Source organism: Heptranchias perlo, chromosome 26 (assembly GCF_035084215.1).
Source record: "Heptranchias perlo isolate sHepPer1 chromosome 26, sHepPer1.hap1, whole genome shotgun sequence".
NCBI classification, from domain to species: Eukaryota; Metazoa; Chordata; class Chondrichthyes; order Hexanchiformes; family Hexanchidae; genus Heptranchias; species Heptranchias perlo.
Genome location: NC_090350.1, coordinates 10,571,452 through 10,594,589, shown reverse-complemented (window position 1 = coordinate 10,594,589; position 23,138 = coordinate 10,571,452). Strand labels below are relative to the sequence as shown.

General features: G+C 46.0%; 1 long non-coding RNA gene across 1 annotated transcript; it reads left to right on the top strand.

Annotated features, from left to right (window-relative positions):
- Positions 1-13,801: 13,801 nt before the first annotated feature.
- Positions 13,802-20,079, top strand: LOC137342501 (uncharacterized). Its single transcript, XR_010967278.1, has 2 exons — positions 13,802-13,962; positions 16,893-20,079. It is a non-coding gene; the product is annotated as an uncharacterized lncRNA (long non-coding RNA).
- The last annotated feature ends 3,059 nt before the right edge of the window (positions 20,080-23,138 follow it).

The window sequence follows — 23,138 nt, the reverse complement described above, 5'->3', positions numbered from 1 at the left end:
TGCCACCTCCAGCGTGAACCCACTACCAAAAACATCATCCCCTCCCCTCCCCTTTCAGCTTTCCGAAGGGACCGCTCCCTCCACGACACCCTGGTTCACTCTTCCATCATCCCCAACACTTTCTCTTCTCCCCATGGCACCTTCCCGTGCGAGCGCAGGAGGTGCAACACCTGCCCTTTCACCTCCTCCCTTTCACCTCCTGCCTTCCCACCGTCCAGGGCCCCAAACATTCCTTCCAGGTGAAACAGAGATTTACTTTTAATTCAATTTACTATACTGTATTCGCTGCTCACAATGTGATCTCCTCTACATTGGGGAGACTAAACACAGATTGGGAGATCGCTTTGCTGAACACCTCCACTCAGTCTACAAGCGTGACCCTGACCTGCCGGTCGCTTGCCACTTTAATTCCCCTTCACACTCCCACTTTGACCTCTCTGTCCTTGGCCTCCTACATTGTTCCAATGAAGCTCAACAGAAGCTCGAGGAATATCACCTCATCTTTCGATTCGGCACTTTACAACCTTCCGGACTCAACATTGATTTCAATAACTTCAGATCATAACCACTGCTCCCATTTTTTCAGACAGCAAGTGCTGGTAATGATTCTGCTGTTGCCATTTACAGCTCCTCTAGACCCATCTTTTGTTTCTTTACTTGTCCCATTATCATCCCCTTTGCCTGGAACCATCGTCCCTTTTGTCATTTAATCACTCCTGCCCTCCCCCTATCAGAGACCTTCCCTTTTGTTCCTTCCTCCCCTTCCCCTCCTCCCCCCCTTTCCCTGGCTCTGTACCTGCTTAAAAACTATTAAATCTTTAACGTCTTCTAGTTCTGACGAAAGGGCTTCGACCTGAAACATTAACTCTGTTTCTTTCTCCACAGATGCTGCCTCACTTGCTGAGCTTCTCCAGCATTTTCTGTTTTTATTTCAGATTTCCAGCATCTGCAGTATTTTGCTTTTCATACAGAAGAAGGCTGATGGGCAGACACAACCAAATGTTGGGTGCACTGGAAGACCTGCCAGAAAGCCTGCGGACAACGTCAAGGGGCATGGAGGAGCCCAGCTCCAACTTGGCACAGGGCTTTGCGCAGAACTTGGAGCCCATCCTTTCCCACATGGAACAGGTGGACACCTCCATCAGCACACCTGTGGAACCCACCGTGATGCAGCGTCTGATGGCCAATGTCACTGCTTCCATCCAAGGTCTGACTGCTGCCATCATGGCTTTGGGTTCCACTGTGGAATGGGGCTTCCAGGGCGCCACAGCAGTCCAGCAATCTGTTCTCCAACAGATCACCAGGATTGCTGAGGCACCGCCCCGGGAGAGTGGCAGTAGCTCCATGGAAGACGAGCCTGCTGTCCTCTCTCAGGACACAGCATTCCTGCTCCCACCCCTGCCACTCCACCAGTGCCCTTGCTGTTGCCTGTCAGCCAGCCAACCCAGACTGCTGCAGCCCAGGCCAAGATGGTGCAGTCTGAAGCCGGGCCATCCCGGCACAGAGCTGCTCGAGGTCGACTTCCAAGGCCGTCTGCACCCTCCTCAATTGAAGGTCAGCAGCCTTCCACCACCTATGCTCCAGCCACTGGGGAAGCACCTCTTAGGAGCACTAGGAAAGATAAAGGAGCATAAACGACAGGCACTAAGGGAATGCACAAGGGTTAATTTATAAATGTGGATTTGAATTTGCATTTGGTGGTGCATTTTATTTCTGCAATGAGTTGGGGGAGGAAGCAATGTGTAATCATAAGGAGGACGATTTGAAGGTCATGTGAGAGAGGAAAGGTAAGGAGTGTGGGACAGTTGGTGAATGGGGAGGTGTGTTGAGGTTACTGGTATCGCTCATGAATCAGCTCATCAAATAGAACACTGGCAGATTGGGCCTGTCTACGCTGTAGCCTACCTGCCTCTTCCTCCACTTGGTGTTGCAATTCTTCCTCTTCCTCCTCCTCCTCCTCGCTCCTCAGGTTCTTGTCTGATAGTTGGTGGCCAGTTTGTGCAGCATGCAGCACACTACTACAAATCTTGATACCCGCTCAGTTGTGTATTGCAGGGCTCCACCAGAGCGGTCCCGGCAACGGAAACACTGCTTGAGGACGCCTATGGTGTGCTCTATAATGTTCCTCGTGGCAGCATGTATCTAATTGTAGGCCTGTTGTGTGTGCATGCGTTCCTGACCGGAGTCATGATCCATGTCATGAGAGGATAACTCTTGTTGCCCAGTTATCAGCCTTTGACGTGCCGAGCTGGTTCAAATACAGGTGGAACAGAGGACTGCCGCAGAATGAACGAATCATGACTGCTGCCAGGGTGGTGAGCATTGACCTGCATGATGCGCTGCCTGTGGTCGCAAACCTGCTGCTCATTGAGGAAGTGGACTCCATTTCTGTTCATGAACATGGCCGAGTTCAGATGTGGAGCATGCATAGGAACATAGAAACAGGAGCAGGCCATTCAGCCCCTCGAGCCCGCTCCGCCATTTGATAAAATCATGACTGATCTGTGATCTAACTCCATATACCTGCCTTTAGCCCATATGCCTTAATACCTTTGGTTGGCAAAAAGCTATCTATCTCAGATTTAAAATTAGCAATTGAGCTAGCATCAATTGCCATTTGCGGAAGAGAGTTCCAAACTTCGACCACCCTTTGTGTGTAGAAGTGTTTTCTAATCTCACTCCTGAAAGGTCTGGCTCTAATTTTTAGACTGTGCCCCCTACTCCTAGAATCCCCAACCAGCGGAAATAGTTTCTCTCTATCCACCCTATCTGTTCCCCTTAATATCTTATAAACTTCGATCAGATCACCTCTTAACCTTCTAAACTCTAGAGAATACAATCCCAATTTGTGTAATCTTTCCTCGTAACTTAACCCTTGAAGTCCAGGTATCATTCTAGTAAACCTACGCTGCACTCCCTCCAAGGCCAATGTGTCCTTCCGAAGGTGCGGTGCCCAGAACTGCTCACAGTACTCCAGATGCGGTCTAACCAGGGTTTTGTATAGCTGCAGCATAACTTCTGCCCCCTTGTACTCCAGTCCTCTAGATATAAAGGCCAGCATTCCATTAACCTTCTTGATTATTTTCTGCACCTGTTCATGACACTTCAATGATCTATGTACCTGAACCCCTAAGTCCCTTTGGACATCCATTGTTTTTAACTTTTTACAATTTAGTAAGTACCCTGTTCTATCCTTTTTTGGTCCAAAGTGGATGACCTCACATTTGTCTACATTGAATTCCATTTGCCACAGTTTTGCCCATTCACCTAATCCATCAATATCACTTTGTAATTTTATGTTTTCCTCGACACTGCTTACAATGCCACCAATCTTTGTGTCATCGGCAAACTTAGATATGAGACTTTCTATGCCTTCATCCAAGTCATTAATAAATATTGTGAATAATTGAGGCCCCAAGACAGATCCCTGCGGGACTCCACTAGTCACATCCTGCCAATGTGAGTACCTTCCCATTATCCCTACTCTCTGTCGCCTTTCGCTCAGCCAACTTACTAACCAAGTCCGTACTTTTCCCTCGATTCCATGGGTTTCTATCTTAGCTAACAGTTTCTTATGTGGGACCTTATCAAATGCCTTCTGTAAGTCCAAATAAATAACATCCATTGACATTCCCCTGTCCACTACTTTAGTCACCTCTTCAAAAAATTCAATCAGGTTTGTCAGGCACGACCTACCTTTCACAAATCCATGCTGGCTCTCTCTGATTAACTGAAAATTCTCAAGGTGTTCAGTCACCCTATCCTTAATTATAGACGTCAGCATTTTCCCCACAACTGATGTTAGGCTAACTGGTCTATAATTCCCCGGTTTCCCTCTCTCTCCTTTCTTAAAAAGCGGAGTAACATGTGTAATTTTCCAATCTAGAGGGACGGTTCCTGAATCTAGAGAACTTTGAAAGATTATAATTAGGGCATCTGCAATGTGCTCACCTACTTCCTTTAAAACCCTGGGATGGAAACCATCTGGTCCTGGGGATTTGTCACTCTTTAGTGCTATTATTTTCTTCATTACTGTTGCTTTACTTATGTTCATTTTATCGAGTCCCTGTCCCCGATTCAATATTAGTTTTCTTGGGATTTCCGGCATGCAATCCTCTTTTTCTACTGTAAATACTGATGCAAAGTAATTATTCAACATGTCCGCCATTTCTCCATTGTCAATGACAATATCCCCACTTTCAGTTTTTAATGTGCGTGCAGTAAATGGCACCCAGCACCATGGAGAAGCCTGCAATCCATGCAAAATTTCATGCTCGCTCCTCCTGCTTGTTTCTGGCATGGCAGAATGAGATGAATCTGTTTCTCATTGTATAGAGCGCCTTAGTGATCTCCCTTATACAGCAGTGCACTGCAAACTGCGAGATGTGGCTTATATCTCCAGCAGCAGCCTGAAAGGAGCCAGAGGCATAAAAATTAAGAGCCACGGTCACCTTGACAGCCACAGGCAATACTGTCCTTGTCCTGCTTTGAGGCCGCAGTTGTGGATGCAGCAGTTGAGAAATTTCAGTCACCGACCTCTTTTGTGAACCGAAGACATCTGATGCACTGGTCGTCGCTGAAGTTGAGGTCAGAGATTTGCTCCCTGAAGACCCTCCGTGGATATGGCCTCCTGCTGAGTGCCCTGCTCCTCCCCCTCCTCCTCCCTCTTCGAGCAGCTTGTCCTGCTCTGCGTGGCCTCTCTTCATTCTCCCAGTCATGTTCAATTCCCATTGGAAGCCCTACCAGGCTACCCAAGTCTGGAAGCAACTTTTTTCAGCACTAACCCTAACCCTAACCCTAACGCACTGCAGTATAAGGGAGGTCACTGAGGCGCTCTATACTATGAGAAACAGATTAATCTCATTCTGTCTTGCCAGAGACAAGCAGCAGGAGTGAGCACGAGGGTTTGCTCACATTGCAGGCTTCCCCATGGTGCAGGGTGCCATTGACTGCACACATATAGCCATGCATGCTCCTCATCAGAACTCGGCCATATTCATGAACGGAAAAGGGATCCACTCCCTCAGTGTGCGGCTGGTTTGCGACCATAGGCAGCGCATCATGCAGGTCAATGCCCATTACCCTGGCAACAGACGTGATTCCTTCATCCTGTGGCAGTCCTCTGTTCCACCTGTATTTGACCCAGCACGGCAAGTCAAAGGCTGGTTACTGGGCATCAAGGGTTAACCTCCTCATGACATGGATCGTGACTCTGGTCAGGAACCCAGGCACACGTGCACAGCAGGTCTACAACGAGAGCCATGCTGCCACATGGAACATTATAGAGCACACCATAGGCAGCCACTAGAAACATTTCCGCTGCCTGGACTGCTCTGGAGGAGCCCTGCAGTACTCAGCTGGGCGGGTAGCAAGATTTGTGGTAGTGTACTGCATGATGCACATCCTGGCCAGTATGAGGGAACAGCCCTTGCCACCGCCTATCAGGCAAAAACCTGAGGAGCAAGAGGAGGAGGAGGAGGAAGAAGTGGAGGAAGAGGCAGGTAGGCTACAGTGTAGACAGGTCCTTTCTGCCAGGGCAGTATGTGATCAGATTATTAATGAGCAATACCAGTAACCTCAACGACACCTTCCCATTCACCAACAACCCCACACTCCTTAACTTTCCTCTCTCACTTGACCATCAAATCATCCTCCTTATGATTACACATTGGTTCCTCCCTCAACTCATCGCAGAAATAAAACCCACCACCAAATACAAATTCAAATCCACATTTATAAATTAACACTTGAAATTATGCAAACAAAATGGACTATTCACCCTTGTGTATTCCCTCAGTGCCTGTTGTCCATGTGCCTTTACTGCTCCTGGTGCTCCTACAAGGTGCTTCTCCAGTGGCTGGAGCATGAGTGGTGGGAGGCTGCTGACCTTCAATGGGAGAGACTGCAGATGGCCTTGGAGGACGACCTCGAGCAGCTCTGTGCCGGGAGGGGCCGGCTTCAGACTGCACCATCTCAGCATGGACTGCAGCAGTCTGGGCCAACTGGCTGACAAGCAACAGCAAGGGCACTGGTAGAGTGGCAGGGGTGAGAGCAGGAATGCTGTCATCCTGAGAGGGGACAGCAGGTTCCTGTTCCATGGCGCCACTAACACTTTCCTGTGGCGATGATTCAGCAATCCTGGTGATCTGTTGGAGAACAGATTGCTGGACTGCTGTGATGCCCTGGAAGACTCTTTCAACAGTGGTGCCCAGAGCCACGATGGCAGCGGTCTGAGCTTTGATGGAAGCTGTGACATTAGTCAACAGACACTGCAACATGGTGGGTTCCACAGGTGTGCTGATGTAGGTGGACCAGCTGTTCCATGTGGAAAAGGATGGGCTCCAAGCTCTGCGCAAAGCCCTGTGCCAAGTTGGAGCTGGACTTCTCCAGGTTCCTTGATATTGTGTGCAGGCTTTCTGGCAGGCTTTCCAGTGCACCAAGCATTTGGTTAAGTACGCCCATCAGCCTTCTTCTGTAGCCTGGCCCATCGAGGTCATCATCTGAATCCTCTGCGGCAGAACTAGTGTGCGACGTCGCCCTCCGGCGAGCTGGCTCCTGTGGTATCCGTTCCCCCCCGCCCTGGCTCCTGCGCACTTGTGCCCAGTGTCTCACCATGTGCAGATCCCTCCTCTATCCCAGCCTCAAAAGTACTCACAGTGTCAGTCTCTGAGTTGGTGGTTGCGAGTGTAAGATCGAGTGACGGTGTCCTTTCACCATCACTGTCTTCTTCCTCTGCCTCCTCTGACTGTCCCAGTTCCAGTTCTTGGGTATCTGAAGTGACAAAGGGACACGGGTTGGGTTGTGGTGAGGGGAGAGGAGAGAATAAGACCTGGGTGCTTACACCATCTGCAGCACGTGAGTCAGAAAAGATTGTGATGAGGGAGAAGTGGGAAGAGAGAAGAAGGATTAGATATGCAGAGATCCTCATCTTCGATTCCTTCAGCGCCCCCAGTGGCCACAGCCTCAGCGATGGCCCTTCCAATGATGGCCAGCACTGTCTCCCCCATGGGGTGAGGACGTGTAGGCGCTCTTGTCCTCCTCCAGTTCTTTCCTGCTGCTTTCTGTTGTGCGCCACCTTCTCCTGCACGATGGAGGGAAGTCTGTCGGTGAGTGTCCTGCAAGATGTTTGAGTGATGTGGCTGCCATGGTTGAATAGCTGCCAGTGTGTGTGAACTGAGTTGTGGGTGTGAGGCTTGCAACAGTGCTAAGTGTGTCAATGTGAGATAAAGCGTATGATTTCAAGGGTTGAGTACATGGATTTTAGCAAGGCTTTTGACAAGGTCCCACATGGCAGACTGGTCAGAAAAATAAAAGCCCACGGGATCCAAGGGAAAGTGGCAAGTTGGATCCAAAATTGGCTCAGTGGCAGGAAGCAAAGGGTAGTGGTTGACGGGGGTTTTTGTGACTGGAAGGCTGTTTCCAGTGGGGTGCCGCAGGGCTCAGTACTGGGCCCCTTGCTTTTTTTGGTATATATTAATGATTTAGACTTAAATGTATGGGGCATGATTAAGAAGCTTGCAGATGAGACAAAAATTGGCCGTGTGGTTGATAGTGAGGAAGGAAGCTGTAGACTGCAGGAAGATATCAATGGACTGGTCAGGTGGGAAGAAAAGTGGCAAATGGAATTCAATCCAGAGAAGTGTGGGGTAGTAAATTTAGGGAGGGCAAACAAGTCAAGGGAGTACACAATAAATGGTAGGAAACTGAGAAGTGTAGAAGAACAGAGGGACAGGGACCTTGGAGTGCATGTCCATAGATCCCTGAAGGTAGCAGGACAGGTAGATAAGGTGGTTAAGAAGGCAAACGGGATACTTTCCTTTATTAACCGAGGCATAGAATATAAGAGCAGGGAGGTTACGCTAGAACTGTATAAAACACTAGTTAGGCCACAGCTTGAGTACTGCGTACAGTTCTGGTCACCACATTACAGGAAAGATGTGATTGCACTCGAGAGGGTACAGAGGAGATTTACGAGGACATCGCCAGAAATGGAGAATTTTAGCTGTGAGGAAAGATTGGATAGGCTGGAGTTGTCTTCTTTGGAACAGAGGAGGCTGAGGGGAGATTTAATTGAGGGGAAATTATGAGGCACCTAAATAGTGTGGATAGAGAGGACCTATTTCCCTTAGTAGAGAGTTCAATAATCAGGGGGCATAGATTTAAAGTAATTGATAGGTTTAGATGGGAGCTGAGGAGAAGTTTTTCACCCAGAGGGTGGTGGGGGTCTGGAACTCACTGCCTGAGAGGGTGGTAGAGGCAGAAACCCTCATCGCATTTAAAGAGTGCTTGGATGTGCACTTGAGGTGCCGTAACCTACAGCTGGACCAAGAGCTGGAAAGTGGGATTAGGCTGGATAGGTCTTTTTCGGCCAGCACAGACACGATGGGCCAAATGGCCTCCTTCTGAGCCGTAAATTTCTATGAGTCGATGATTCATCTTACTTGTTTTTCTATATCTTTTGTTTCTTGTTTTTCTTAATTGTAACTTAATTTTCCTTTGCTTATTTCCCATTTTTCTATTTCCCCATTTAACTCCTTCTCATTGCTCTCATTTTCTACTTACAGTTTACTATCCTGAACTGATTTGTCTGTTTCAAATTTACTATTTTATCTCTCATCTTAATTCTACTTATCTTTTTACTGGGGGTTACCTTTTTCTCTGCTTCTCATACCTTTAACTTTCCACTGTCCTTTTCCTAACTTTATGTTCTTCACTTTAATATTAACTTTCATAATCTTTGTCACAATTTTCTTGTTTTCCATTTCCCGCTTTCTCATCCATTTCATTTCCTATTCACCGTTTCCTCTCCAGAACATCCTTTTCTGTTCCACCTTTTCTCACTGCAAATTCTCTCACCCCTTTCATTTATCTTCTTCCTTTCTTTTCCTCCTCTTGGTTCACCACACTTGCCTTTTCCTTTCCCCATCTCTCATTTTCTACTCTTTTCCTCCACTTCTCATCCCTTTCATTTTCCATTCACGTTTCCTCTGTTGAACATTTTTTCTTTCAATTTTCCTCTCATTTCCTTCTTTTTCTCTTCAGAGGGACAGGACCATGTGTCACCAATATGGCCCAGTGTTAACAGGAATGGTGACTAAGGGGGCCAGAAATGACCACTTGTGTCTCCAAAGATTTACGGGTGAGGTAAAAGAGGAGAAAATGATCTCTACAAATGCCCCCTCTGATTCAGCCTTGGCCAGAGTCTGTAAGCCCATTTAATGGGGCCAACCCACTCCATAAGCAGCAGAAAGTATGAGAGTGGGAAGAGTCGATCCTCCAATTCAGTCCATGGCACAGCAGATTAGTGCTTCACTGTCCCGATTATTTCAGATTAGCACCTTCCTACCTTCATTTTTCCTTCTTTCCTGCAGGGTCAAATCTCATCTCATGTCTACAGTTCACATTTCCCCACTGATCAATACTTCAGTGCTATTGATCTTTGTCCTGTTTGGTTTCTAATACCTTTGTAACAGGCCTCAGATGTGTTAATCTGGAACTGACCATTATTCCTCTTGGCCTACAGGTATTCTGGAGTAATCCTGTTAAACAAACATTTCTGGACGCATGTATCCGGTATGAACACGCCATTATCTGGGGAATCTCATTTTGTTCACAATTCAGTTCCTCAAATCTTTACATTTTCTGTCTATCTCCTTCACCGTCTCTCGTGTCGAGTGATTGACTGTCTGTTGCAACAGAGCTGCCATTATCTCCCTCCGCAGTGGACCTCTGGCATTTCTCAATTTGCCACAGCACGGCAACAGGTGTGGGCAAGATGTATGTTGTTGAATGTGACTACACGTGTCCTTCCTCTTTGGCGTCATTTCCGTGTCTCTTGTACAGCCCCGGAAATGTGCTGTCAGGAAAAGCGTGACATCTGATGGACGGTCCTGGTTTTCAAAGGTGAGCTGAAATAAAAGAATTGAAGAGGTCAAAGGTGGGAAACGCCTCAGGTTTGATGTCACACACCCACAATATTCCAACAGCAACCACAAGAAAATAATAAAGTAGGATGGGAGCAGACAGGAGCTGGTCTCTAGAGGTTGTTAATGGACCTGCAGAGCTAGTGCTGCACCTTCCCAGGGTCTGCCCCGGTGATTGGAATATTTCTTGCTCTTGTGCTGATTTCTGAGTGTGTGGAATGTACCTGATTTCAGGCCAGTGCTGGGAACGTGAATGAAATGCTCTTTGAAGGTGTCAGTCAGTCTCATCGGGCAATTCCAGCCATGAAGGGAACTACTTCCCCCAAAGAGTGATCTCCATCTCTTGTTATTCATCTTTGGGAGAGGTGGCAGGACCTTTAAAACCTTTTGCTGAAACTTTTATCTCATATAATTTTTCCATTGAATGTTAGATCCTATGTCAGGCCAGTACCAGCAGAAGAGAAAAGGGCTGAATTGTGATGGGCTCGCCATTCTCCAGGGATGTACTGTGCCATCCTGATTTTGGGCAGAATCTAACATAAAACCCCACAGATCCTTGGGACAAAAATCTAAAACTAAAAAATTTAAAGGAATAGCAGAACAATAATGGATCAAGAGGTGTTTGTACCTAAAAAGGAATGAAATCTGCTCCACTCTAGTGTTTCATACAGCAGCACAACACCAGAAACCCATGGTTAGAAAGGGCCATTGCTTGTGGGGAGGAACATACAATGTGTAGCCCTCCCATTTGGATATTTATAACATACAATTATATGTTAATTAGTTGTCCTCCTTATCAGGACACATCGCCGATTTCCTTCATTCCCAGCAGGCTGTGGGAGGCTCTGCCAGGGGTCATCTCTCGGAGCTGCGAGAGCGCAGCAGCAGGTCCATGAGGGAGGGTCTCCCACTGAGGGCTGGGGTCAGGTTTGGTCACAAAGGCAACAACCCAAGCGCTGGGAGTGGTGCTGAGATGGACCAGGAGGCTGATCCCTTGTGTCAGAGGGCTGTGTAGTGAGGGAAGGTCAGGGAGACTCAGGATCTTCACCCATGTGATAGGAAGTGGAATAGAATAGGTAAATCCAGAGCACTGTTCAAAGTTCAGTCACAATTGCAGGAAGTGTGTGCAAATTGGTAGAGGGCGAGTTCAGGACGAACAGCAGGAAGGAATCCTTCAAACAAACAATGATTAAGGTGGGTCAGTGGAGGATATTCCCCAAGCCGGGAATATTCTTCCAGGTTCTCTTCATCAACCGCTGGAACTTTGGTGAGATTGGGACAAACCCCGAATGCTGAAGGATCGAGGCAGGGATATTGCAACTTCCTCTGTGTTCCGAAATCCCTCTCCTGCTCCTATTTCTTATGTAAGGAATCTTACAACACCAGGTTATAGTCCAACTGTTTTATTTGAAAATCACAAGCTTTCGGAGGCTTTCTCCGTCGTCAGGTGAGTGAGTGGGATTCGGATTCCATGGAAGGTTACCGCATTTATAGTCAGAGAACAATACCTGGTGATTACAGATAATCTTTCCAACTGCCCGTTGTCAAGGCAATCAAAGTGTTCAGACAGAGAGATGTTACCTACAGGACCACCGAATACACAAACGGCCGGAACAAAAGACAGAGAGAGAGAGAGAAACATCCGAAAGGAAGAGAAAGACAGAGAATGACCCGTTGTATTAAAAACAGATAACTTTTTTTCGCCGGTGGGGTTACGTGTAGCGTGACATGAACCCAAGATCCCGGTTGAGGCCGCCCTCATGGGTGTGGAACTTGGCTATCAATTTCTGCTCGACGATTTTGCATTGTCGTGTGTCTCGAAGGCCGCCTTGGAGAACGCTTACCCGAAGATCGGTGGCTGAATGTCCTTGACTGCTGAAGTGTTCCCCGACTGGGAGGGAACCCTCCTGTTTGGCGATTGTTGCGTGGTGTCCGTTCATCTGTTGTCACAGTGTCTGCATGGTCTCGCCAATGTACCATGCTCCGGGGCATCCTTTCCTGCAACGTATGAGGTAGACAGCGTTGGCCGAGTCACAGGAGTATGAACCACGGACCTGGTGGGTGGTGTCCTCTCGTGTGATGGTGGTATCTGTGTCGATGATCTGGCATGTCTTGCAGAGGTTGCCGTGGCAGGGTTATGTGGTGTTGTGGACGCTGTTCTCCTGAAAGCTGGGTAATTTGCTGCGAACGATGGTCTGTTTGAAGGCGAGTAGTGGAGGCGTGGGGATGGCCTTAGCGAGGTGTTCGTCGTCATCGATGACATGTTGAAGGCTGCGGAGAACATGGCGTAGTTTCTCCGCTCCGGGGAAGTATTGGACGACGAAGGGTACTCTGTTGGTTGCGTCCCGTGTTAGTCTTCTGAGGAGGTCTATGCGATTTTTCGCTGTGGCCCGTCGCATACAATGGGATATTTTTGTTACTATGGTTATACTTAATTTGAATATGTTTGCAATTAATGACATTTGGTTGAATTACTTATTTGAATATTAAATTGTTCTCTTCTTTCCTTTCCACTATTTCCATGGATGAAACTCACCCACAATATCTGCTGTCACTCCAGCTCCTCCCACAGTGACTCCCACTGATGGACCGTAACCAGGGGCGGAAACCTGTCTCCAGGTGATGTCACAAAGGAACCAGGAGCCAATCACATAGCAGCCAGGAACGATGTCACAAAGCAGCCGGAGCCCCTCCCACTTGAGGTGTTACAGGGTCACATGACCAGGCTCTGCTCCTGGCGCAGTCTCACTGGGCATGAGCGCAGATTCTACAATCAGTCCTGTCTCCGACCCCGCTCCCATGCACTGAGACTCCAGTCAGGGAGCACAGACTCCCAAAATGACCCCTTATGAATTCTCTCTCCCTCCCTCCAAATGTGAGGTCCCACGATTCATGGCCCCATGTCCACCTCTTGCTTTATGCACCCCAAATTCTCCCTTCTCATTATATCAGGCAATGTGGGAATGGTATTAGAGTGAGGCAGGGATATTACAACCTCCTCTGTGTTCTTAAAGCAGTTAATTCCCTGTAACAGGAATGGGTGTCAGAGGTAATGTGTAGGGATCATCAGGGGTATCAAGTGATGGGACAATATTTGGAGGGGACAGTGTAAGATAAAAATGTGAAAGAATAAAAGTTAGCCAGCTTATACTAAAAAGTGCCCAGCGCACAAAGGGTCAAATGGAAGAATGGAATGTAAAAAACAAGAACTGGCAGTTCTGCTGATAAGCGATCTCCATTGATCAGGGAACAGATGTCGCCGAGACGGACAGTCTGTACAAAGCAATTGTCAGCAATGTATGTCCTTTACAAAATAATTGTTAAATCAAAGAAGTCAAAAGAAGCAATTGACTTTCTATTGTGTAGATGGAAATGGTGTCACTCGAGATGCAAATGGTGTCAATCGAAACCACATGTTTGCCGAGGAAAAAGTAGAAGTTAAGAAGTTTGACCAGCTCTGTCTTATCAAACAAAGATAATCCCATTAACTGTTAAACTACATTAGAGCCTTTGACCTTGTTACTTGATAAACAACAAACAAAGACAATCAGTCTGGGAAAGATCAATCAAATACGGGAATGTCACACTTCACACTAAACAAGGACACAGTAATCTGTGTAAGATCAGTGGATGGGAGGAAATTCACACCTAATTGAGTTAAACAAAGACAGGGCAATCTTAGTAAGAAACAAACTCGCTGCAGAATACCCAGCCTCTGACCTGCTCTTGCAGCCACAGTGGTTGGTCCAGTTAAGTTTCTGGTCAATGGTGACCCCCAGGATGTTGATGGTGGGAGATTTGGCGATGGTAATGCCGTTGAATGTCAAGGGGAGGTGGTTAGACTCTTTCTTGTTGCAGATGGTCATTGCCTGGCACTTGTCTGGCGTGAATGTTACTTGCCACTTGTCAGCCCAAGCCTGCATGTTATCCAGGTCTTGCTGCATGCGGGTACGGACTGCTTCATTATCTGAGGAGTTGCGAATGGAACTGAACACTGCAATCATCAGCGAACATCCCCATTTCTAACCTTATGATGGAGGTGAGAATCCCTACGTGGTCAGTTTACGGTAAAATATTAAAATGCCTACGTGGCAAAGAAGCAGAATGCAAAATGGTTAGAAAGGGTTAATTAGTTAGTAACTGAGATTGATACAAGTGGCCTGGCCCTCCTGCTGGGCCATATGTTTGCTTAGTCAGCAGGCCTGCATTGTCTTATCAATGATAGGTCTTTGATGTGAGTCAAGGACTGGTCTGAATGTCTCCATGTTTATGGCAGATCAATATAGGTAACGAGCTTAGCCAAAGTTGAAAGACATTCCAGGTTGGGAGATAAGGAACAGAAGGAACAGGGAAGAACATTCTAAGTTGGAAAGTGAGGAAGTTATCCCCTTTGATGGCTAACAGCAGCATGATCAGCACATGGACGATTTATGATTGGTCGGAAATAATGTAACCTCGCATGGCAACCTGTGCCCGGCTTATGATTGGTGTTGACCCTCGTTAAGTATGTTCCAACCCTATTGATTTGTATAAAAACGTGTGGATTTCTGTATGTTGTTGTTCTTGCTCTGCCAGCATAGAGGGACTCTATCAGGAGTCCAAATCAATGCTGCAGACTAAGAACCCTGCTATTAAAGATGTGTTGGACTTTAAAATGTATTCGACTTCAGTTATTACTGAACCAGACTGAGGGGAAAGAATCCGGATCGTCATTTGGTGGCAGCGGTGGGATCTTAACGGTTGTTCACAGAGAGTTCGCGGAGTAAGAGGCGGATTGTCTCAGACACGGAGGAAGGAAATGGCGCCCCGATGTAAGTAGTCTTAATTTACTATGTCGGTTTTCCTCCAATCCGTCAGTCTGACGACGAATCGTCCAATCGCTAACAATCGTGTGGTGTCCTTACAAGATTCAGGTCAGTCTGGCGAATACACAGAAATAGCAGGAAGAGGTCAGTGGTCGAATATCACTGAGGGAATAACTTGCAAGCGGTAGGTCAGTGGTTAATATCACTGAGGGTAGTCAGGGTTTAAGTTCCTGATGATTGGATATAAACAGGAACTATTGATAAAACTTAGATGCCGAAAAAAAGGCTCAGGAATTAATTTGGAAAAATAACAGAGGTACCTCAGCCAAAGAACTAATTGCTTTATGGAGACAGTACTGTAAAAAAAAATGGATAGAATTAAGTGACTAGACAAATGTTTAAAAGACAGAGACCCGAAAAAGAAAGGTTTTGTTGTTTAAGTGTACTGTCCCTTTAAAAAGCCTGTCTTGATCAGTGTTTTTTTTTGTCGGTGTTGTGGGCCACGCCCCCTTCTTACTGTGTCTTGTGTGTTTTCTTCCTTTGTGTAATGTATCTGTCTTGTCGTGTGTTTAATTCTGATACTGCTGAATTAAAATTGGAGTTATTGAGGTTAGTGACCTATTAAATTCTGGTTCTTATGAAGTGTGGGCATGTTAAATTCCAGACATGGGATCTTCAAAAAATTGGCATTTTGAATGTTTATTTTGTGATTGGCTGTGGTTTAAAAAGAGGTTAAAAATTAACGGGATACATTAAAAAACTATCAGGATCATTGTGATAGGAAAAGTCGGAAAGCTGGAACAGCTCGGAGCGTTGATTATAATCACATCCACTAAAAGTATGTGAAAAAATAGTGTGCAAAAATATAGTATAAAGCAATCCACAAATGTGAGAAGTAAAAAATCAGTCAAACCTGTGTGAAGTGAAATTTTGAAGGTGGGAACTTAATCTCAAAAGGGAGAAGGATCAAGTTACTCCTACCACAAGAGCAAGTTAATGTTAACCCCTTCCATCCCAAGAAGCCAGGCTGTCATGCCAAGACCAGTTCAAACAGATAGAAATGACCCAGTCGGTTGAGAACTGTCTGAGGCTTGCCCAGAACACAGGTGAACATGAGGTAATAATTGGTATAGGTTATATTAGTAAAATTGTCCCAATCACTCGGAAATGCCAAAGGCTACAATTGACTGAGATATAAGTTTTCACGCTACAGTTAAAAATTGATAAGAAAGGAATGTAAAACAAATCATATGAAAAGGAAGCATAGGTTAGACAATTGGAAGTCCATTACTTGAGCTATGTACTGACACAGGGTACTAAACACCTATCAGTTTTACCCTGCCACAGTATGATAAGGAAGTTTTGACAAGTTCTGGGGCTATTCAATTTTATTTGAAATTAATAGTAGAATACAAGATCTGACCAAAGAGGGGAGACCTTCCCTGACAAATTATATAACTCGCATTGAGACTGCTAAGAAAACTCAACAATTAGATCAACACCTCCTAACTCAAGTGTTAAAACAAAGAGCGACATGGAATGGAGGTGGACATCGTAAAAAGAGATAGGCAAATATGGAGACGTAAAGATCTGTGATAAGTGATATAGCAACTGCCTTTGCCTCAGTTGTTAACACCATTGATTTGACAACATTAGATCAAAAGGTCAGAGATTTAGGGTCTCGCATTAAAGATATATTAAAAGATAAATGAAAATACAGATAAGGAATTGTCTGAGGATCAAATGCTGACCATATATTTGCAAAGGATAGCTACAGTGCTAGAAACACATGCCCAAACCATTAATAAATTAATAAAAGAGGAATATAACGTATCTTAGCAAGCGGCTGCTAATGATATCTGCTTAATGTGGTTACATCTTGAAAACACAGAGATCAGGACTTGGAGTTAGAAATTCCAGTCTGCAGCCCTGCGTACATCTGCATGTGGAAGAGACAGTGTTTATTTCAGACAGGCTGCGTGCTTCAGAGAGAGGGAGAGAGTGGAACTAGGCAAATTCTCTCTCCTGTTTTGTTTTCTGAATTTGTTTTGGGTATAGGGATTATTCCTTTGGATAAGTAAGTAATAAATGAAGATTTGACAAATTAATCACTTGGGCTCTCAAGAAGAGCCGCAATGGATTTTCTGTGTTTCTTTTAAAACAGGTGACCCTGGTTTTTTTTTGGGACCACGTAAGTGTTGATGGTGCAGGATTACCAAGAGTAGTTACAAAGTTACGGTGCAACCTTTGCTGGAGAAATTTGGTGCAGGAAACGATCCAGTGGTGTTAAAGATTTAAGACTTTAGCTGCAGACATCAGCGGATACCAAATGTCACAGTGAGGTGATATCAACCTGATTCTCTTCTTTTGAAAACATTTTGATTTGTTTTGTTTTAGCCTATTTGTTGTCTTCCGAGACAGAATGCTCGAGGTGGGGAGATATGGGAATTTCTCTAAAGTCATTGAATTGGGCATGATAAAAAATCAATCTGGCATAAATATACAATCTAGTGGAAGTCAGGAAAGTGTAGTTGAGAATAGTAAATTGATAGCTTTCTCGTGGAGATATTTGTGTCCTTGCCTATAATGAATAATGAGAAAACTACACTCGAAAGCCTGGCCACTACCCTGACATCGGGACCATGCAGGGGGAGATAAGCACTCTAGACACCCCTGATCTTTTTGATAAGATAACCTGAAAACCTAAGAATGGCTACAGTGGACATAAAAGATACAAATGTATGTTGCCATCATCTGAAACGGAGATCAGGATGAAGAACATGATTACAAAGGCCTATGGCCTGGTGAGCTATTGCAACCACTCTTTAAACAAACCAGTTGCTTTTACAGGACTGAATCCTACAGGACATATGATGTGTGCCATGGAAAATGTTCGGAAATACCATGAGGAAGAAGAGACTGGCCAGCAGAAAGTTAATATCCAAGAACACTAAGCTCATTCCTATGAGATGCTGCTAGTATGCGGAGATACATGAAGAAGATACATTGAAGAATGAGTCTCAGACAGGCTCAGTTACTTGACAACAGCACAACAGGAAAATGGTTAATGTGGTCCAGGCGAGTGAGAAATCCTTTTAAACAAGGCACTGACACATGGTCCATAGAGAAACCAACTAATTAATGAAACAGTCAGGAAACACTGGTATCAATCAAAAGGACTGAAATTAAAGTAAAGAGGGACACAGTAATTTGGATTTCCAAAATTCAGGGTTAGGTTCCCATCAGTTAACAATAAAATTGGGAGAAACAACATTTAGAAGATATCCGTACGATGGATACAAAATTACAAGATTATGAGGGGCCCAGATAAAGTAGACAGGAAGTACCTGTTTCCCCTAGCAGAGGGTTCAAGAACGAGAGGACGTAGATTTAAGCTGATTGGCTGGAACAAAATTAAAGGGATGTGTTACTAGACATGCTGTCACTGTGTGTCCACATAGTGTTGGACACAGCCCAGAAGCACAGTGTGGGTTTAATAATACCGGTACCAATCGGGATATTAACTGTACCATGGAGGCCCTAGAGGCGGATCTAAAACCCACTTAAGTGGTATATGCCGGAGAGGGCGAATACTGTGTTACAACTAATTTGAAAACGTTTAAATATGCCAATCTAACTTGTGATATTTTAAGTCCAGAATTCTGCTCCATTCCTGAAGTCCTGGTTCGGATTGGACCCGAGGAACTGGTAGAGATACACCGGCATAACCTCACCACCGTACAAGTTTCTGAGAATGTCAGAAAGGACTTAAAAGCATATCAGGACACATTTGGGTATCTGACACCCCTGTTGCCTAAATACTTGGAAGCATTGCGAATGGAGATACGCCTCTCCCAGAAGGTTTATTATAACCTACAACAGGACAATAACAACATTAAGCATGACATTGACCAAATTAAAGTCACCACCTGGTGAAATGACCTCTGGAATTTGGGACTGAATATACAGATCCATCTTTGGATTAGATTAATTTCATATGTATTAGTCGTAGTGCAGTTTGTTGTAATGTACTTCTTGATTTTCATGGCATGTAATAAATGTAAGTAGAGGATGAAGGGTTTGGCAAAGATAGTAAAACAGAGCCTGGGTGAGAATGTCCCCATTGTCTCTGTGGTTTCAACTAAGAACACATCTTAATGGTACCGGGAGTAGCACCCGCTGGGGTAAGGTGCATGTAAAAGGGAAGACAATTATAGTTTGATAGGATTATCAGATGCTCTGCCTCTCTTCCACCCGGACTGGTGGCCAACACGAAGGGAACCTGGTTAAGATGAGGTACAGCATCTAACGGGATATTGTAGGGAGAATTTGGATTAAGGGATATAATGGGGAGGGCACCAATTCACAGGTGTAAAATGGTCTGAAAGGTACCATTCAGTCTAGTTAGGCTGGAAACAAAATATAAATCACCATAGGATATTTGACTATGTTAGCCTTTTCAAATTAACATGAATAGGTTCAGCTGACCAAGGACATTCGCAGCTTACTTGAGAGATGTTTAGAAGGAGTCTGTTCCTGAGAACAGATAAGATACAAAGGCGTATTGATGAAACATGTCTGTGTTCTATTGGGACTTCTCTAGTTCAAGGGCTAGTCATATTCATTGTTATAATTCTTATAGTTTATTGCTTACTTAAATGTTGCTGCACTGCAGAACCTGCAGAACCAGTGAGCACCGTAATAATTGGTTATCATCAAATGATAAAAGGGGGGAATGAGAATCCCTACGTGGTCAGTTTACGGTAAAATATTAAAATGCCTACGTGGCAAAGAAGCAGAATGCAAAATGGTTAGAAAGGGTTAATTAGTTAGTAACTGAGATTGATACAAGTGGCCTGGCCCTCCTGCTGGGCCATATGTTTGCTTAGTCAGCAGGCCTGCATTGTCTTATCAATGATAGGTCTTTGATGTGAGTCAAGGACTGGTCTGAATGTCTCCATGTTTATGGCAGATCAATATAGGTAACGAGCTTAGCCAAAGTTGAAAGACATTCCAGGTTGGGAGATAAGGAACAGAAGGAACAGGGAAGAACATTCTAAGTTGGAAAGTGAGGAAGTTATCCCCTTTGATGGCTAACAGCAGCATGATCAGCACATGGACGATTTATGATTGGTCGGAAATAATGTAACCTCGCATGGCAACCTGTGCCCGGCTTATGATTGGTGTTGACCCTCGTTAAGTATGTTCCAACCCTATTGATTTGTATAAAAACGTGTGGATTTCTGTATGTTGTTGTTCTTGCTCTGCCAGCATAGAGGGACTCTATCAGGAGTCCAAATCAATGCTGCAGACTAAGAACCCTGCTATTAAAGATGTGTTGGACTTTAAAATGTATTCGACTTCAGTTATTACTGAACCAGACTGAGGGGAAAGAATCCGGATCGTCAGAGGGAAGGTTGTTGATGAATCAGCTGAAGATGGTTGGGCCTAGGACACTGCCCTGAGGAACTCTTGCAGCAATGTCCTGTTGCTGAGATGATTGGCCTCCAGCAACCACTACCATCTTCCTTTGTGCTAGGTATGACTCTAGCCACTGGAGAGTTTTCTCCCTGATTCCCATTGACTTCAATTTTACTAGGGCTCCTTGGGGCCACACTCAGTGAAATGCTGCCTTGATGTCAAGGGCAGTCACTCTCACCTCACCTCTGGAATTCAGCTCTTTTGTCCATGTTTGGACCATGGCTGTGGCGAGGTCTGGAGCCGAGTGGTCCCAGTGGAATCCAAACTGAGCATCGGTGAGCAGGCTATTGGTGAGTAAGTGCTGCTTGATAGCACTGTCGACGACACCTTCCATCACTTTGCTGATGATTGAGAGTAGACTGATGGGGCGGTAATTGGCCGGATTGGATTTGTCCTGCTTTTTGAGGACAGGACATACCTGGGCAATTTTCCACATTGTCGGGAAGATGCCAATGTTGTAGCTGTACTGGGACAGTTTGGCTTGAGGCGCAGCTAGTTCTGGAGCACAAGTCTTCAGCACTACAGCCGGGATGTTGTCGGGGGCCATAGCCTTTGTTGTATCCAGTGGAGTAAATTGAATTGGCTGAAGACTGGCTTCTGTGATGGTGGGGACATCGGGAGGAGGCTGAAATAGATCATCCACTCGGCACTTCTGGCTGAAGATGGTTACAAACGCTTCAGCCTTGTCTTTTGCACTCACGTGTTGGACTCTGCCAACATTGAGGATGGGGATGTTTACAGAGCCTCTTCCTCCTGTTAGTTGTTAAATTGTCCACCACTATTCACGACTGGATGTGGTAGGACTGCAGAGCTTTGATCTGATCCGTTGGTTGTGGAATCGCTTAGCTCTGTCTATAGCATGTTGCATCCGCTGTTTAGCATGCATGTAGTCCTGTGTTGTAGCTTCACCAGGTTGGCACCTCATTTTTAGGTACACCTGAGGCTGCTCCTGGCATGCTGTTCTACACTCCTCATTGAACCAGGGTTGATCCCCTGGCTTGTTGGTAATGGTAGAGTGAGAAATATGCCAGGCCACGAGGTTACTGATTGTGCTGGAATACAATTCTGCTGCTGCTGATGGCCCACGGCGCCTCATGGATGCCCAGTTTTGAGCTGCGAGATCTGTTCTGAATCTATCCCATTTAGCACGGTGGTAGTGCCACACAACACGTTGGATGGTGTTCTCAGTGTGAGGACAGGACTTTATCTCCACAAGGACTGTGTGGTGGGTCACTCCTACCAATACTGACATGGGCAGATTCATCTGCGACAGCTAGGTTGGTGAAGACGAGGTCAAGTAGGCGTTTCCCTCCTGTTGGTTCGCTCACCACCTGCCGCAGGCCCAGTCTGGCAGCAATGTCCTTCAGGACTTGGCCAGCTGTGTCAGTAATGGTGCTACCGAGCCACTCTTGGTGTTGGACATTGAAGTCCCCCACCCAGAGTACATTCTGTGTCCTTGCTACCCTCAGTGCTTCCTCCAAGTGGTGCTCAACATGGAGGAGGACTGATTCATCCGCTGAGGGAGGACGGTAGGTGGTAATCAGCAGGAGGTTTCCTTGCCCATGTTTGACCTGATGCCATGAGATGTCATGGGGTCCAGAGTCAATATTGAGGACTCCCAGGGCCACTCCCTCCTGAATGTATATCACTGTACCGCCACCTCTGGTGGGTCTGTCCTGTCGGTGGGACAGGACATACCGAGGGATGGTAATGGAAGAGTCTGGGACTTTGGCTGAAAGGTATGATTTTATGAGTATGGCTATGTCAGGCGGTTGCTTGACTAGTTTGTGGGACAGTTCTCCCATTGTAACCATGATCCATCTCGGCCTCCTCCCGATATCCCCACCTTCACAGACGCCAGTCTTCAGCCAATTCGATTCACTCCACGTGATATCAAGAAACGGCTGAGTGCTCTGGATACAACAAAGGCTATGGGCCCCGACAACATCCCGGCTGTAGTGCTGCAGTCTACTCTCAATCATCAGCAAAGTGATGGAAGGTGTCGTCGACAGTGCTATCAAGCGGCACTTACTCACCAATAACCTGCTCACCGATGCTCAGTTTGGGTTCCGCCAGGACCACTCGGCTCCAGACCTCATTACAGCCTTGGTGCAAACATGGACCAAAGAGCTGAATTCCAGAGGTGAGGTGAGAGTCACTGCCCTTGACATCAAGGCAGCATTTGACCGAGTGTGGCACCAAGGAGCCCTCGTAAAATTGAAGTAAATGGGAATCAGGGGGAAAACTCTCCAGTGGCTGGAGTCATACCTAGAACAAAGGAAGATGGTAGTGGTTGTTGGAGGCCAATCATTTCAGCCCCAGGACATTGCTGCAGGAGTTCCTCAGGGCAGTGTCCTAGGCCCAACCATCTTCAGCTGCTTCGTCAATGACCTTCCCTCCATCATAAGGTCAGAAATGGGGATGTTCGCTGATGATTGCACAGTGTTCAGTTCCATTCGCAACCCCTCAGATAATGAAGCAGTCCATGCCCGCATGCAGCAAGACCTGGATAACATGCAGGCTTGGGCTGATAAGTGGCAAGTAACATTCGCACCAGATAAGTGCCAGGCAATGACCATCTGCAACAAGAGAGAGTCTAACCACCTCCCCTTGACATTCAATGGTATTACCATCGCCAAATCCCCCACCATCAACATCCTGGGGCTCACCATTGACCAGAAACTTAACTGGACTGGCCACATAAATACTGTGGCTACAAGAGCAGGTCAGAGGCTGGGTATTCTGCGGCGAGTGACTTACCTCGTGACTCCCCAAAGCCTTTCCACCATCTACAAGGCACAAGTCAGGAGTGTGATGGAATACTCTCCACTTGCCTGGATGAGTGCAGCTCCAACAACACTCAAGAAGCTCGACACCATTCAGGACAAAGCAGCCCGCTTGATTGGCACCCCATCCACCACCCTAAACA